Here is a 16,624-nt window from a genome sequence, read left to right on the forward strand (position 1 = left end):
CCCGCAAAGGGGCGTAAAAGGGGTTTTTTCCAATTAAAGGACAATCGAAACAGGATTTTATTTAAAGGTTCAGAGTCGCCACTTGGGAGATTTGTGGTGTCCCAAGTCACCGGTTGAATCCCGAATCGAGGAAAAGAATGACCCTGTTTAACAGTCTGCGCACCAGAAATCCGGATAAGGAATTCTGTTAACCCAGGAGAAGGTGTTAGGCATTCCCGAGTTCCGTGGTTCTAGCACGGTCGCTCAACTGTCATATTCAGCTTGATTATCTGATTTTATACAATTATGAACCTACGTGCAAATTTTAACTGTTTACCGCTTTTGTTATTATTTATTCAAAGAATTACAACGTCGTGAGAATGCATCTCGAATTGCGCCACATAAATGTACCCGCAATTTTCGATACGTTCCAACTTCGTTGAGGTTTGGATTTGGGTCACATAAATGTGCACCCGAGTTTAGGAAGATAACATTATTAAATACTCTCCTAAAGATACTAACACGTTGTTATTTTGAGAAAAAGCCGTAAAGTTCGCTATGCAACCTGTCTCTAAATCTAAGCATTTGAAATAACTGTTCGTTGAGGGCCCCGCAGTTTGTGTATTCTTGTTTGTCGGGGCTCGTCTCATTCATTATTTTTTTTAAAAGGAATTTGCAGCGTCATGGAAATGCATCTCGAACCACGTCACAATCAATGTACCCGTGATTAACAACACATTTCGACTTCGTTGAGATTTGGATTTGGGTCACATAAATGAGCACCCGAGTTTAAGAAAGTAAATTATTAAAAGTACGCGCCTAACAGTGACTAACGCGTTATTTCTATTGGGGAAAAGGCCGTGAAATTCGCTAAGCGGCCGATCCCGAGTTCTAAGTATTTAATATATATACAATCGTGAGGGCCCCGCAATCGGTGAGTTTTACTAGGCGAGGCTCATCTCGTTTATTTTGAAAGGACAATCCTAAAGTGACTACATTTTCTATTAAGTTCATCTCTAAAATAAAAGAGAAGAGGTCCTAATTAGTTACATATTTATAAGCTCGTGCCTCTTATTGTTTATTAGATTAAGACAAATGTAAACGGAAAATTGCAACAGAACTTACTCAAGGGAGATTGTATTGTTCCTTATTCTATTAGTTAATAACACTAAAGTTGAGATTATGAATAGAACACGAGATTGACACCCAGTAATATCAAAACAAACTAACTATTCTTTGATTAATTTAAACTAACATTATTAGATGAATTGAACTATTGGAACCTGTTTCGTGGCATAACCTATTTGAAACTATTACACGACTACTGAAAAAAAGAATTAACTACACTATATTTCATAACTAGTAATCACAAACTAAGATTAATTACAATTGATATTCACATGTTTGTAGAAATAGATTCAACAGTCCAGTTTATGCATTCCAAAGTCATTCTAATACATGCTATGCGATATCAAGTGAACTACTACTTATACATTAAATTAAACACAAAGAAACAGGAGACATTCAGAAATCCATTCCACCAACTCTTTACTACCTTTCCATTAAATTTGAGAGCTTTAGAACATGTACCTGGATAATGAAAATACAAGAAGATGAAGGAGCAGTCAGCAATAGTAGTAACACAGCAAAATACAGCAGCAGAAAGCCCAACACAGTAGCTTCAACACCTCAATCCAGAAATCCCAGCAACACGGAGAAAACTAGTAAAAATGGAGAAGAAAAATAGTTCGGAAATCTCTCTTTGTTTTCTCTTTCGAGCTTTGAACTCTCTCTGGTGTTCTTCCGCTCTCAATATTTCAGAAAATTTGGTTCTATCTTTTTTTACTCTCTCCAAAATGAATTCTGTCCCGGTATATCCGGTGTATCCAGAGTGTATATCGAGTGTATACCTCTCTCTCCATCCCCCTCTTTTTTTCTTCTCTCTATCTATTTTTTCCTCTTTTTTGAACCCCCTTCTTCTTGTATTTTCTCTTCTATTTATAGTAAAATTTTCGAAATTTTCAGATTTGTTTTTTTATTTATTTTTTATTTTTTAATTAAAAGAAATCCTACTTACAAATTGATTTTATTTTTTTAGAAAACGAAATCCCACCTTTATTTACTTTTATTTTTAAAATTCCAACTTTAATTAATTTTATCTTATTTAAAATCCCACTTTTTATTTTTTTAAAAGAGAATCTCACTTTATTTAACTTTTCTTTAAAAAAACAAACCACTTTCTTTTTCTTTTAAAAATGCTACTTTCAATTGCTTTAATTTTTTAAAATTTTCAGATACCTTTATATTTATTTTTTAATTCCAACCTTCTTTTACTTTTTAATTTTTTAAAATTTCCACAAAACTTTTTATTTTTTTTTAATTTTCTACATTCTTTTACTTTTTTTAAAAGAGAATTCCACCTATTTTTACTTTTATATTTTTTTTATTCAATACTTTCCTTTTTATTATTTTTTACATCATTCCCGAAATTATTTTTTTTTTAAAAAAAACAAATATTTTTGTATTTGTTTTTATATAAAAAAACAAAAAATAATTAAGAAAATATTAATAGTGATAATTCACCTTTTAATTTTTTTTGGTATTTTTATCCTATAATAAAAAGTGTAATAAAGCTAAAATAATAGTAGGTTAAAAACCCCTAAAATATTTACATAAAAGAAGTGATAAAAAATTAAATGTTGTCAAAAATTAGGTGTTCACACCTTTCTAGCACTCGTATCTCCCATTTTTCCTTTGTTCCTGTTTCTGGTATGACTCAGAGGAGGAGGAGGTGGAGGGCCCTTGTATCTTGTTGAGTATGCTGATGGTGCCAGAATGCACGAACTAACCTTTGGGGAGGGGAGTAAAAATAAAGAAAAACAAAAAAGGTAACAAGTTAGTGCGAATTCCGAGAAATAATATTGCGATGTTTAAACACATTGTGCAGGAATTTAAATCACTTCCTAATTTGGGTGTCTCGTTGTGCCCGAGGTAGGCCTAGCGACAAATTACATTTGGAGAACTTATAATGCTAAATGCCTCATTTTATTGATAAAAACAAGACGAGTCTAAAAACAGTTGAATGATAAAAGATGTTACTAATGGCTAGTGGCCTTATTACATTAAGAAAGCAGGAAATAAAAATCCTGACTACTTGGTCCCAGAAGGACCTTCCCCAGATTCGGTACTCTTGCCTCCCTCGTACAGCTGCACCAGCTCGCGCAGTCCCAGCAGCAAGTAAGCTCGGGCCAGGTGCCCACCTTTATTACCCTCAACATTCTGACAATCGTCGATCCTCTTCAGAAATTTACCTTCCAATTCCACTAAGCCTCGTTCCAGATACCCCAGCCGGTTGTTGGCGTTGACAGCCATATCCTTCCACTCGTTGATCAGCTTCTCGTGGGCTTCCTGTATTTCCCGTGCTCGTTCTCGCATTCTCGCATCCTTTTGCGCAGTTGATTGTATTTAACCTTTGCTGCAGTCTTTTCATAAATAAGCCTATGACCATGGACAAACCCTGGGTGACCCAAACCAATGTGATCATCCTCCAACCAACCCAAATAGTGCGGCACACATCCGGCATGATACCTGTCTGGTTTGAGGGATTCCTTTCCCAAAACAAGCTTGCAGTGCCACATGTGCTGAGCTTGACACCTGTGTGGGCTATCATCATCCTGAAAGTCAACTCTGAAGTGACTCATCTTGTCGACCCTTGGTATGATTTGTTTCCTCCCTGCTTGTCTCATAGCTCGGAGAGGGACATAAGGGTAAGTTCCTCTCAAGACAATGAGTATAAGGAACGGTGCATCCCGAGATCGAACAATAAATTCCCCGGTTGGGAACCACTCATACATCCACTGTACATGCTCTTTTTTAGATTGCACCCTTCAAAGTGCGTATGATTTCCTGTCTGTAGTCGCCTTTCTGAAGGTGTTCTATGAGCCAAAGTTGAAGTAACAGGTTGCACCCTTCAAAGTACGGGGCTCCTTGTTGACACTTTTCCAAAGCCTGGTATATTTCAGCAACGATCATGAGTACTATGCTGAAAGTTTGCCCATCAATACCCTCTATTCAGGTCTTGGTCACCATGGCTAGTCTGGTGTGGATCTTAGCCTTCTTCATAGGGAAAATTATCATGCCCAAGAAGCAAAACATGAACACAAAGACCCTTCTATGTATGTGTCCCAAAGAAGTGAGGGCAAACTCGTCCATGTAGGTGCGATAGGACTTGCTGTGGCCATATCTCTCGTACAAGAAGTCAAATGGTATGTAAGAGTCCTTCAAGCAAGAGAGGTCGGGATTTTTCTTGAGTCCCATCATCTTAAGAAAGCCTCTACTTTTGCGGTTTTCCGGCATAAGCAAACCTGGAGTCTCCCAGGGGATACCAGCTAGGCCCCATATCTCTTCTAGCAAAGGGGTCATTTCCAAGTCTCCGAAGCGGAACACTGATCGATCACTATCCCAAAACAAAGTGGCAGCCTCAATGATCTTGTTGTTGGGCTGGATTTCCAAAAGTGAGGGCAAATTCCCTAAGTATTTGCAGACGAGTGTCTGCTCACTGGAGTGAAGATCTCCCCACCAATTCAGTAGCCTTGGATTAATGTTGGATACCATACCGAATCTGGGACCTCGTGCCTCATTTTCTACAAAACAAAGTGTTAGGCCCTTAACCCCACCAGACTCGACTATTTGAATCAATAATTAGCAAAAGGCATTTAGTTCTCCAAATAAATGCACATAACGTGGAGGTGTCCGTTTGGGTTTCAGGAAACCCGATGGACTTTGGTTTAGGCTATCTTAAGGAGTCATTATGTGGACAGCATAACTGACTCGTCTAGGGTTGACCATGATGCATGAACAGTTTCAAGGGAATATGGTTTCTACTTTTTGAAGTGCTAGACAAGGTACCCTTGAGCGGACAACTCAGGAGGGAAAGGCGCGGAATCGTCGACTACACCGTTGATCGACTGGTTTTACCGCAAATATGTCTTTGCCACATTTAGGGGGTTTATAATATCGGAAGGGCGCAACCACTCATTATAAGCGTTGCTATAGGATTTGTTTTGGCACGAGTGGAATATGATGTTGAGGAATGCAGTTATAATAATGAGACAAATTGCATGTATTTTCACGTTCATAAAGTAAAGATTACAATAAATGCTTGGTAATTACGACAGAATTGAAATAATAAGGCAGTAAAAGAAGAAATTAAAAGGAAAGAAAAACATGAAGAGCCAAGTTAGTATTTTGATGAAATAATTAAAGACAAAAGGTAAATGCAATTAAGGAAGCAATAAAGTCACAAAAGCACGTAATGGTAAAAGCCTTAAAGGTGTCCCCAGCAGAGTCGCCATGCTGTCGACGCCCCCTTTTTCCCTCCTAAAAGAAGGCGAAATCGGGTTTACGACATTATGGGCGAAACAACTCTTATTCCCTTTTGAGGAATCGGGTTATGGAATTTGAAGAGTCGTCACCTAATGATTATAGTGCATTAGGACACTTTTAGAGAAAAGAAGAAGATTTTTTGGAAGAAAACCAGAGTTCGGGTAAGGGCTTGAGATTATATCGAGGGGAAGGTGTTAGGCACCCCTCAAGATCCACTAGTGTGGTTCCCGGCCGTACTTAGCTGTGACTTTAAGAAGAGTAGAAGTAACAGACAATGTTTGCACATAAGAAATATAAACAAGTTGACAATTTTGAAAGAAGAAAGACACAAGTGATTTTTTTTTGGAAAAAAGGAAAGCTTAGTTTGAGGAAAACGTTAATTTAAATGAAGGAAAAGCAAAGAAAAGGGTCCTAGGTTTAACTATAATATGGATCACCTTGGTGCAATACCCAGCAATCATTCTCACACGAGATATTAGCGCACCGGTCATCATATCCATATTCTACCCTTCCCACCCCGTTAAGGTATTAAATGTGATTAGTCTCGTTTACTTATTGCATGCTAATACCCATCCCAACCTATCAGTCCCGGGGTATTAGGACTTCTAATCCTAAGAGGGAAGAAAGGGATGGGGCCTTTATGGAGTTTAAAGGATAAAATTCTAGTTTCGACATTCAAAACAAATATCAAATAAAGGGATGAGTAAACAAGCAAACAAGGCTCAAATAAACCCCTTAAATCAGACAACACTTAGTTTAGCATGTCTTAGCATATACTGATTTGGTCTTAAGTTAAAAATTAAGCGGCGAGCGGACTGGTTCAACACATATATTTAGACAGAAAGTCTGCATTAGGCAACTCAGATCCAATTGTCAGAAATTGAAGTATTTTAAGCGAGTCAAAAAAAGCACTGTTTTCATAAAGGACCTAACGCAGAATAGTTTAAGATAGAAGGTTGAAAATTTGCAGAGGTTCAGAGATGACTTGAAAATCAGCAGAATTGTTTAAGGAGAAAACGAGTTCGAGCTGCAAAACTTATTAAAAAATGATAAAATACAGAAAAGTGATATGTAACTGAGTTGGAAATCGTTCATCAAACTATCAGAAAAGGCAGTAAGTTTCAGAAAGCATGCAAGTTTACCAGAAGATTAGGTTTTAGAAAGAGTTGCACTAATCTGGGAAGAGGCTCAATGGTTCGGAGAACCTCTGATTTTTTGTCCGTTAGTCAATGAAATCGTTATTGCTTTTAGACGAGTGAGACAAGTTTGAAAAAAACTTCCTATAGACATGATCTCTACGAGTCATTTGTTTTAAACCATGTTAACAAACTTGTAAATAGATGCTGATTTGATTATCCCTAAAAATCTGCCTAATATCGTGAACATGCACACCTATAGGCATGATATCTATATGCAAGATTGCAGAAAGTTAAATATTGTCTCCTATAGGCATGATTTCTATGTGATTGGATCAGAAACATTAAAAAGAATTAAAACCCTAAAGTATGGTTTCTACCCTTTAATGCAGGAAAGTAAAATCCCTCCCACACCCTTTTACTAGATTCCCTGAGTTTGTACAAGTTATTACAGACCCAAAGAAAAGATAAAAATACATCAAAGACCAACAGCCGCATCCGAGGAACCTAATTCAATCTTAAGTCTAATAATATGTGATTAACCAATTCCGAATCCAGATTTCCAAGGCCTTCTCTTACCCAAAGTGTTTCAAAGTTCCAAGGAGCCTCGAGGAGCCACAGGAAGCGCTTACACTCTGGATAACAATTATTGTAACAGAATGGTGCAGTGTGGAATAGCGAACCCTCAGGCATCCAAGTTCAGAGGGAGCTCGAGGGTCCCAAAGCATGGCTTACCAAAGGGGGTAGAACTTAGAAACTAGGAATAAGTGCAAAGTGAGAGAGGGATTAAGGAGTCATAGCAGAGGGTGGTCATACCCAGCCATGGGATAGGCTGGCACACCTCTAACCCTTTGCTTAGGTCAACAAATAGGAGCAGACTCTGGGGAGTCAAACTTAGGGTCTGAGTGGTGATTAGGACACTACCAGACCCAAGTTAAAGCTCAACACATAAAGGGGAGAGAAAATGGGAAAGCATTTGAGTAGAGACTCAAGAGAGTCTGATTCTGGATCATGGTCAGCAATATCAGATGTTGCCATGATTCAGAACAATACTAGCACACAAAAGGGAATAGGGGGAAGGCATTTCCATGCAGAAGCATGCACTGCCATTAAAAAAATATAAGAAAGCATAGCAGACGGCAGATGCAAGGACATAGAAGAACATGCTAGAGAACATAAACACACAGTGAAGAATGTGTAGAAGAAGAGAAGTGAATACACATAGTATGAGAGTGTTATTTAACATAGAAGTACATACGAGTTTTCAGTTCTAGTACAGCAGAGAAACAACAGCAAGTAGACAGCCAGACAGTTAGCAGGAACAATTCAAAACTTCAGCAAGTACTTGGGAGTTCAGAGGAACTCCAGAAATGTTCAGACAGTAGGAGATAAGGGAGCAAAGTGCTCAGTAGAAAGACAGTAGTAGAGAAAGTGGTAATAGAGAGAGTAGTAGTAAAGAGAGTAGTAGCCAGTAAAGACAGAGATGATTGTATGTTGCAAAGGTGCAGAAAAGAGTTCTGAGAACTGTGTTGTGTTCGAGTGTTTGTGTAAGAAAAACTGTGTCCTAGAACTTGTGAGAGCTGTGAGCTTTTATAGTGCAAAAACGAGTAGACAAGAAGGCAAGGAAATAAAATCTCAGTCAATCAAATAAAATCTCCCTTAGTCAAAGGGATTTGATTTCAAACGAGAGTGGTAATTAAGGGAAGAAAAACCTTTCAGAGTAGCATAATAAAGGGTAGGTTCATACAGAGTCTATTTAAGGTAAGAAACTATAGTACACGGTTTTGAAAGAATAAGGAAACAAAGTAATCAAACAGCCGGAAAGTTTTAAAAGCCTTGAATGAACTTAGTCAGGAAAATAGTGAAAAGGCTAAGTTGTAAAAAAAAATCAATAGCAAATCAATCGAGCCTCAGTAAAAGGAGATTGAAATCAATCACGAGCTAATAGTATCAATTCAAAAAGAACAAAACACTCGTATATAAGCATGCTAGTATCAAGCTAGAAAGAAAGATTGGTATAAACAGTTTTAGAATCATAAGCAAAAAGGAAAGCAAGTTTCAGTTCAGTCTATGAACTCAGCACAAATTTGAGAGCCTAGGGTTTCTAGAGTAGAACCCTAGAACCAAAAGCTCGCAAAATCCCCAAATAGGGTTTCAGTCCGAGTAGGACACACAAAAAGAGAAGGCAAACTCAACAAGCTTAGGGAACTCTTTCAGAATTCCCTGAGGAAATACACAGACATACGTAGCAATCGAAAGCAGTAGAGTGCAAACTAAAACTCAACCAGTTCAGAAGAGAGAAAAGATGTCGTAGAAGTTTAGGAAGTAGTAAAAGAAGCAAGTTCAATAACCCAAATAAATCCAGTAAGAGTAAACACTTTCGGTAGCAGAAATAGTAAAGGGACAGGCAAGATAGGCGTATAAACATGCTTATAGAAAAATCAGTAGAAGCAGTAATAGAACAAAGGCAGAGAGACATGCATATTAACAGCAAATCATAAGAAACAAACGAAAATCCCCTAAAGCATGGCATGAACACACAGAAGAAGAAGAAGAAGAAGAAGAATCGTTTTAGAATTTTTTTGAAAACCCTAGTTTGAACAGGCTAATTTTAAAAAGGGGAAATTAGGGGAAATCGTTAAAACATCGAATAGAGCATAGATCTGCTACAGATCTAAGAAAATAAGGAAAGAAAAACCTCGAATCAAGCTTTTTAGGGTTTCTCGGAAACTCTAGAGACGAGAAGGCCTAGAATGGTTTGGTCTCTGAACGAATCTGGGCCATGGCTAAGCCTTCAGAACTTGAACACGCCGGAACGGAGCCGGAGGAGCCACAGGAACTCAGGTCGGCGGAGGACCTGAATAGGTCTGTGGAAGATTGATCCTTGAAAGCCTCGAATAATCATGGCTTGGGGTGAAAGGGGAGAGAATATAGGCTGTCCATGGCCTGGGAAGCCATGGACGCCGGTAGGTTTGGTCGGAGACGATGATAGACGGCTAGGGTTTCGAGTGGCCTAGAGAGCATTTGAGAGAAGAAGGGATTTGGGGGCGGCGGTCTTAGAGAAAAAAATTTAGGGTTAGGGGGTCGGGTGAAATTAAAAAGGAAAGGAAGAAGGGTGGCCGTTGATTAATACAATCAACGGCCATGATTAAAAGCAAGAGACGGGTGGGTTAGGTTAATTGGGTTTGGGTCGGGTAAAAATAAAAATTGGGTTGTCGATTTGGGGCCTGATTTGAGGTCAATTGGGGGGTCAAGATAGGCTATAATTGAAAGAAATTGAGGCCATGATTGCAATAGCCAGTTTTCCCTTTTGATTTTTATAAAAAAAAAATAGCAAAAGATGTTTTAAAACCAAATTGAAGGCACTGAGTCAACTAATAATATATAAATATTAATTCAAAAATGTTGGGATCAATTTTGTAATTATAAAATGCTATTAAATCTTAAAGAGGCTAGTATTGCAATTATATGCAATTTAGTTTTAAAAATACCAAACGAATTTGTAAAAATATGCAAAAATCATACCGACTATATTTTGATGTAAATATGAGAATGAAATAAATTATTCTCCAAAATGGCAAGCTTTGGGAATAATTATGGGATTTTATGGTGTAAAAATAGGCCATAAATTGGTTTAAAATTGTTAAAAATGCCAAAACCCTTTGGGGTGCTTATATATGCACATATATGTCATTTTGAAATATGTAGGGAAAAATTAGGTATCAACACTTGTCATCTATGCAGTCTGCGCAGTCTCGCGAAACTACAAATATCTCTCTACTCCTATGTCGTATCGACGAAGGGTTTAATGCGTTAGAAACGAGACTTGTAGATCAACAATTTGGTAGGTATATCCCCTAATTCCATGTATATTGGGAGAAAAGCTCAGCTACATTTGACCTAAGTTTCAGCATATTTATGAATGTAACTTGTGATGATCTTTGCTAACTTTTGTTCCACAACTCGCTTGACTTTAAAACATAACACACATCTATCATAAAATAAAAATAAATCATAACATAACCTCCTTTTCATGTTAAAGACCCTAATCTCACCCCAAAAGTACATGTTATAATATTCCCAACTTGTCGACTTTCGATGAAACTTATTTTCATCAATTGGTTTAGCTTCTAAGTCTTCCAACCCTCTTGGTACTTGCAGTCCATGATCTTAAATATTTGTAACCTCCAATTTAACATGATTAACTTACTCTATGTACTTTCAAAGATGATCTCATTTCATAGCTTATATCAATTGACTTATGACGTACTCTCACGTACAAAACTATGGGGTATAACAAAAACGAGGAACGGTCATGGGGGGGCGGTGACTATGGTTCCTTAGGTCATATTTGATGGCCCGCAATAACTTTAAGCAATCCGAATCTGGGGGCCTGGGACCCTACGGAAGGCATGGGCTATAGCACACAAAAACAAAGGAATTGGGCGAAATTTCTAGTTTTATGACCGTAAAACTCACAAAAATAAGGAACGGTCATGGCGGGGCGGTGACTATGGTTTCTCAGGTCTTATTTAATCGTCCGAAAAAAATTAAAATGATCCGGGTCCGGGGGCTCGGGCCCATGCGGAAGGCGTGGGCTATAGCACATGAAAATTTGAAAATCGGGCGGAGTTCCAATTTTATGGGCGTAAACCGCCAAAAAATGAGGAACGATCATGGCAGGCGGTGACTATGGTTCCTTGGGTCGTATTTTATGGCCCAAAAAATTTTAGGTGATCCGGGTCCAGGGGTCCGAGCCCATGCAGAAGGCCCGGGCTATAACATACGAAAGTCTAAAAATCGGGCAGAATTTCAATTTTATGACCGTAAAATGCCAAAAAATAAAGAACGTTCATGGTGGGGCGGTGAATATGATTCCTTAGGTCGTATTTGATGGCCTTAAAAAGATTTAGGCGATCTGGGTCCGAGGACCCTAGTGCAGACAAAAGGCTTTGGCTATAGCATACGAAAATCTGGAAGTCGGGCAGAACTCCAGTTTTATGGCCGTAAAACGCCAAAAAATAAGGTACGATCATGGTGGGGCGGTGTCTATGATTACTTAGGTCGTATTTGATGGCCCGAAATTTTTTAAGGCTTTTCAGGTCTGGGGGCCTGGGCCCATGCGGAAGGTGTGTGTTATAGCACACAAAAATCTTGAAATCTGGCAGAATTTCAGTTTTATGGCCGTAAAACTCCAATAAACGACCTTGAACTGAGGAAAGGTCATGGAGGGGAAGTGACTATTATTACTTAGGTCGTATATGATGGCCCGAAAAAAATTTAGGCGATCCGGATCTGGGGGCCTGGGCCCATGCAGAAAGCATGGGCTATAGCATATGAAAATCTGGGAATCGGGTGAAATTCCAGTTTTATAGCCGAAAAATGCCAAAAAGTGAGGAACTCTCATAGCGGGGCAGTGACTATGGTTCCTTGGGTTGTTTTTTATTGCCCGAAAAAATTTTAAGCAATCCGGGACCGGTGGCCTGGGCCCATGCAGAAGGCGTGGGCTGTAGCACACGAAAATCTAGGAATGGTCATGGCAGGGCGGTGAATATGATTCCTTAGGTCGTATTTGATGGCCTAAAATTTTTTTAGGTGAATCGGGTCTGGGGGCCTAGGCCCATGCGGAAGGTTGGGCTATAGCACATGAAAATTTGGGAATCGGGCATAATTCTATTTTTATAGCCGTAAAATGCAAAAAGCGAGGAACGGTCATGGAGGGACTATGATATGGTTCCTTAAGTCGTATATAATGGCCAGAAAAATTTTTAGGCGATTAGGGTCCGGGGGCCTCGGCCCATGCGGAAGGCATCTGCTATAACATACGAAAATCTGGGAATCAGGCAGAATTCTAGTTTTATGGCCGTAAAATGCCAAGAAACGAGGAACGATCATGGCTGTGAATATAGGCTATAGCACACAAAAATCTAAAATCGGGCGAAGTTCCAATTTTATGGTCGTAAAACGCCAAAAAATGAGGAACGATCATGGCGGGCGGTGACTATGGTTCCTTAGTTCGTATTTGATGGCTGAAAAATTTTAGGTGATCTGGATCCAGGGGCCGGGGCCCATGCAGAAGGCGCGAGCTATAACACACGAAAATCTGAAAATCGGGCGGAATTCCAATTTTATGACCGTAAAATGCCAAAAAACAAAGAACGATCATGGTGGGGCAGTGACAATGATTCCCTAGGTCATATTTGATGGCCCGAAAAAGGTTTAGGCCTTCCAAGTCTGGGGTCCCGGGCCCATGCTGAAGACGTGGGCCACAACACACGAAAATCTGGGAATCTGCGAGAATTTCAGTTTTATGGTCGTAAAACGCCAAAAACTAGGAACGGTCCTGGAGAGGTCGTATCTACGGTGACCGAAAAAATTTAAGGCGATCCGGGTCCAGGGGCACAGGCCAATGAGGAAGGCGTGAGCTATAGCACACCAAAATCTTGGAATTGCGCGAAATTCCAGTTTATGTCAATAAAATGCCAAAATACTAGGAACGGTCATGGCGAGGTGGTATCTATGGTTCCATAGGTCATATTTGATGGCCCGGAAAAATTTTAAGTGATCCAAACCCAGGCACATGTGGAAGGTGTGGGCTATAGCACATGAAAATCTAGAAATAAAGCACAATTCCAATTTTATGGCAGTAAAACGTCAAAAAATAAGGAACGGTCATGGCGAGGCGGTGACTATGGTTCCTTCGATCGTATTTGATGTCCAGAAAATTTTTTAGGCGATCCAAGTTCGGGGGCCCGGGCCCATGCGGAGGCATGGGCTATATCACACAAAATTTTTGGAAATCGGACGGAATTCAAGTTTTATGGCCGTAAAATTCCAAAAAAAAACTAGGAATGATCATGGCAAGGCGGTGTCTATGGTTCCTTAGGTCGTATTTGATGGCCCAGAAAAAGTTTAGGCTTTCTGAGTCCGGGGGCTCGGGCCCATGCGGAAGACGTGGACCATAGCACACAAAAATCTAGGAATCAGGAGGAATTCCAGTTTTATGGTCGTGAAATTTCAAAAAATAAGGAACGGTCATGGAGAGGTGGTATTTATGGTTCCTTAGATTGTATTTGATGTCCTAAAATTTTTTAGACGATCCAGGTCCGGCAGCCGGGGCCCATGCCAAAGGTATGGGTATAGCACACAAAAATATGAGAATCGGGCGAAATTCTAATTTTATGGTCGTAAAACACTAAAAACGAGGAACGGTCATGGCAAGGTGGTGACTATGGTTTCTTTGATCGTATTTGATGGCCAGAAAAAAGTTTAGGTTATCCAGGTCCGGGGGCACGGGCTAATGTGGAAGGTGTGGGCTATAGCACACCGAAATTCTCGGAATCGGGTAGAATTTCAGTTTTATGGTCGTAAAATGCCAAAAAACTAGGAACGCTCATGGCGGGGCGGGGACTATGGTTTCTTAGGTCGTATTTGATGGCCCGGAGAAATTTAGGTAATTCGGGTCCGGGGGTCGGACCCATGCAAACGGCTTGGGCTAGAACACACGAAAATCTCGAAATGGGACGAAATTCCAGTTTTATGGCAGTAAAATACCAAAAAACATGGAACGGTCATGGCGGGACGCTGACTATGGTTCCTTAGGTTGTATTTGATAGCTTGGAAAAATATTAGGCGATCCAAGTCTGGGAACCTAGGCTCATGCGGAAGGCGTTGGCTATGTCACACGAAAATCAGGGAATCGAGCGAACTTCCAGTTTGATGGCTGTAAAACGCCAAAAAATGAGGAACAATCATAGAGGATCCGTTACTATGGTTCCTTAGGTCATATTTGATGGCCCGGAATAATTTTAGGTGATCCGAGTCGGGGCACATGCGGAAGACGTGGTTATAGCGCACGAAAATAAAGGAATCGAGCAGAATTCTAGTTCTATGGCCGTAAAATACCAAAAAATGAAGAACAGTCATGGCGAGGCAGTGACTATAGTTCCTTATGTCATTTGTTATGGCCCAAAAAAAATTAGACGATCAAGGTCCGGGGGATCAGGCCCATGCGGAAGGTGTGGGCTATAACATACAAAAATCTGGGAATCGGGGGGAATTCAAATATTATGACCGTAAAACATCAAGAAACGAGGAACGTTCATGTCGGGCGGTAACTATGGTTCCTTAGGTCATTTTTGATGGCCTAAAGAATTATAGGTGATCCAGTCTGGGGGTCCGTTCCCATGCAAAAGGCGTGGTCTATAGCACACGAAAATTTAGGAATCAGACAAAATTTTAGTTTTATGGTCATAAAACCCAAAAAACGAGGAAAGATCATTGCGGGGCGCTGACTATGGTTTCTTAGGTCATTTTTAATGGACCAAAAGAAATTTAGGTGATTCGGGTCGGGGGGCTCGGGCCCATGCGTAAGGCGCGGTTTATAGCACACCAAAATTTGGGAATCAAGCAGAAATCAAGTTTTATGGCCGTAAAACGCCAAAATACGAGGAACAGTAATGGAGGGGCGGTGGCATGGTTCCTTATATTATTTTTTATGGCCCGAAAAAATTTTAGGCGATCCAGGTCCGGGGCCTAGGCCCATGCGGAAGGCGTGGGCTAGAGCACACGAAAATCTGTGAATCAGGCCGAATTCTAGTTTTATGTCCGTAAAATATCAATAAATAAGGAACATTCATAGCCGGGCAGTTACTATAGTTCCTTAGGTCACTTTTGATGGCCCGAAAAAATTTTAGGCAATTCGGGTCCAGGAGCCTGGGCCCATGCGGAAGGCATGGGCTAAAGCACGCGAAAATCTCGAAATCGAGCAAAATTCTTATTTTATGGCAGCAAAATGCCAAAAAAAAAGAGTAACAGTCATGGAGAGGCAGTGACTATTGTTCCTTAGATTGTTTTTGATGGGCCGACAAAATTTTAGGCGATCTGAATCCGGGCTCTTGGGCTCATGCAGGATATGTGGGTTATAGCACATGAAAATTTGGGTATCTGGCGAAATTATCATTTTATGGCCCTAAATACCAAAAACGAGTAACAGTCATGGCGACAGGCGGTGACTATTTTTTCTTAGGTCTTTTTTTATGGGCCGGCAAAATTTTAGGTGATCCGAGTACAGCGCCCAGGTGCATGTAGGAGGCGTGAGATATAGCTCACGAAAATCTGGGAATCGAGCGGAATTCCTGTTTTATGGCCCTAAAACGCCAAAAAAAGAGGAAATATCATGGCAAAGCGATGACTATTGTTCTTTTTGCCAATAAAAGAGGAAATATTGTGCCCTAATGTCCACACCATCTTCATCAATTCGGGAGACGCGCTCTAAATCACCTAAAATTTTGTAGGTCCATCAAACGACCTAATAAAATGCTCTAATTAATAATAGTCGTTGCTTCGCCGTGACCATTTCTCATTTTTTGGTGTTTTAGGGCCGTAAAACAGGAATTCAACACGATTTCCATTTATTCGTGTTCTAATATCCACACCATCTTCAGGAATTCGGCGATCGGCCTCGAATCGCTTAAAATTTTGTGGTCCCATCAGAAATAACCTAATGAACAATAGGCATTGCTTCTCCATGACTGTTTCTCATTTTTTTGGCGTGATAGGGCCATATAAAAGGGATTTAGTTTGATTTTTTATTTTTCATGTGTTGTCCACGCAATCTTCATGAATTCGGGTAACCGGCCCGAATTGACTAAGATTTTGGGGGTCCATCAGAAACGACCTAACGAATAATAGTCATTGTTTCTCCATGATCGTTCCTCGTTTGTTGGCGTTTTAGGGCCATAAATCAGGAATTTAGCACGATTTCTGATTTTTCGTATGCTAATGTCTATGGCATCTACATGAATTTGGGTGACCGGTCATGAATCGCCTAAAATTTTATGGGCCCATCAGAAACGACCTAATGAATAATAGTCATTATTTCTCCATGATTGTTCCTCATTCTTTAGCGTTTTAGGGTCATAAAATATGAATTCAGCACGATTTTTTATTTTTCATGTGCTAATGTCCACGCCATCTTTAAGAATTCGGGGGACCAGTCCCAAATCGCCTAATAAATTTTGAGCCCATCAGAAATAACCTAATTAACAATAGTCATTGCTTCTCCATGATTGTTCCTCGTTTTATAGGTTTTTTGGCATTTTAGGGCCAAAAAATACGAATTT

This window comes from Nicotiana tabacum, chromosome 5 (assembly GCF_000715075.1).
Source record: "Nicotiana tabacum cultivar K326 chromosome 5, ASM71507v2, whole genome shotgun sequence".
NCBI lineage: Eukaryota > Viridiplantae > Streptophyta > Magnoliopsida > Solanales > Solanaceae > Nicotiana > Nicotiana tabacum.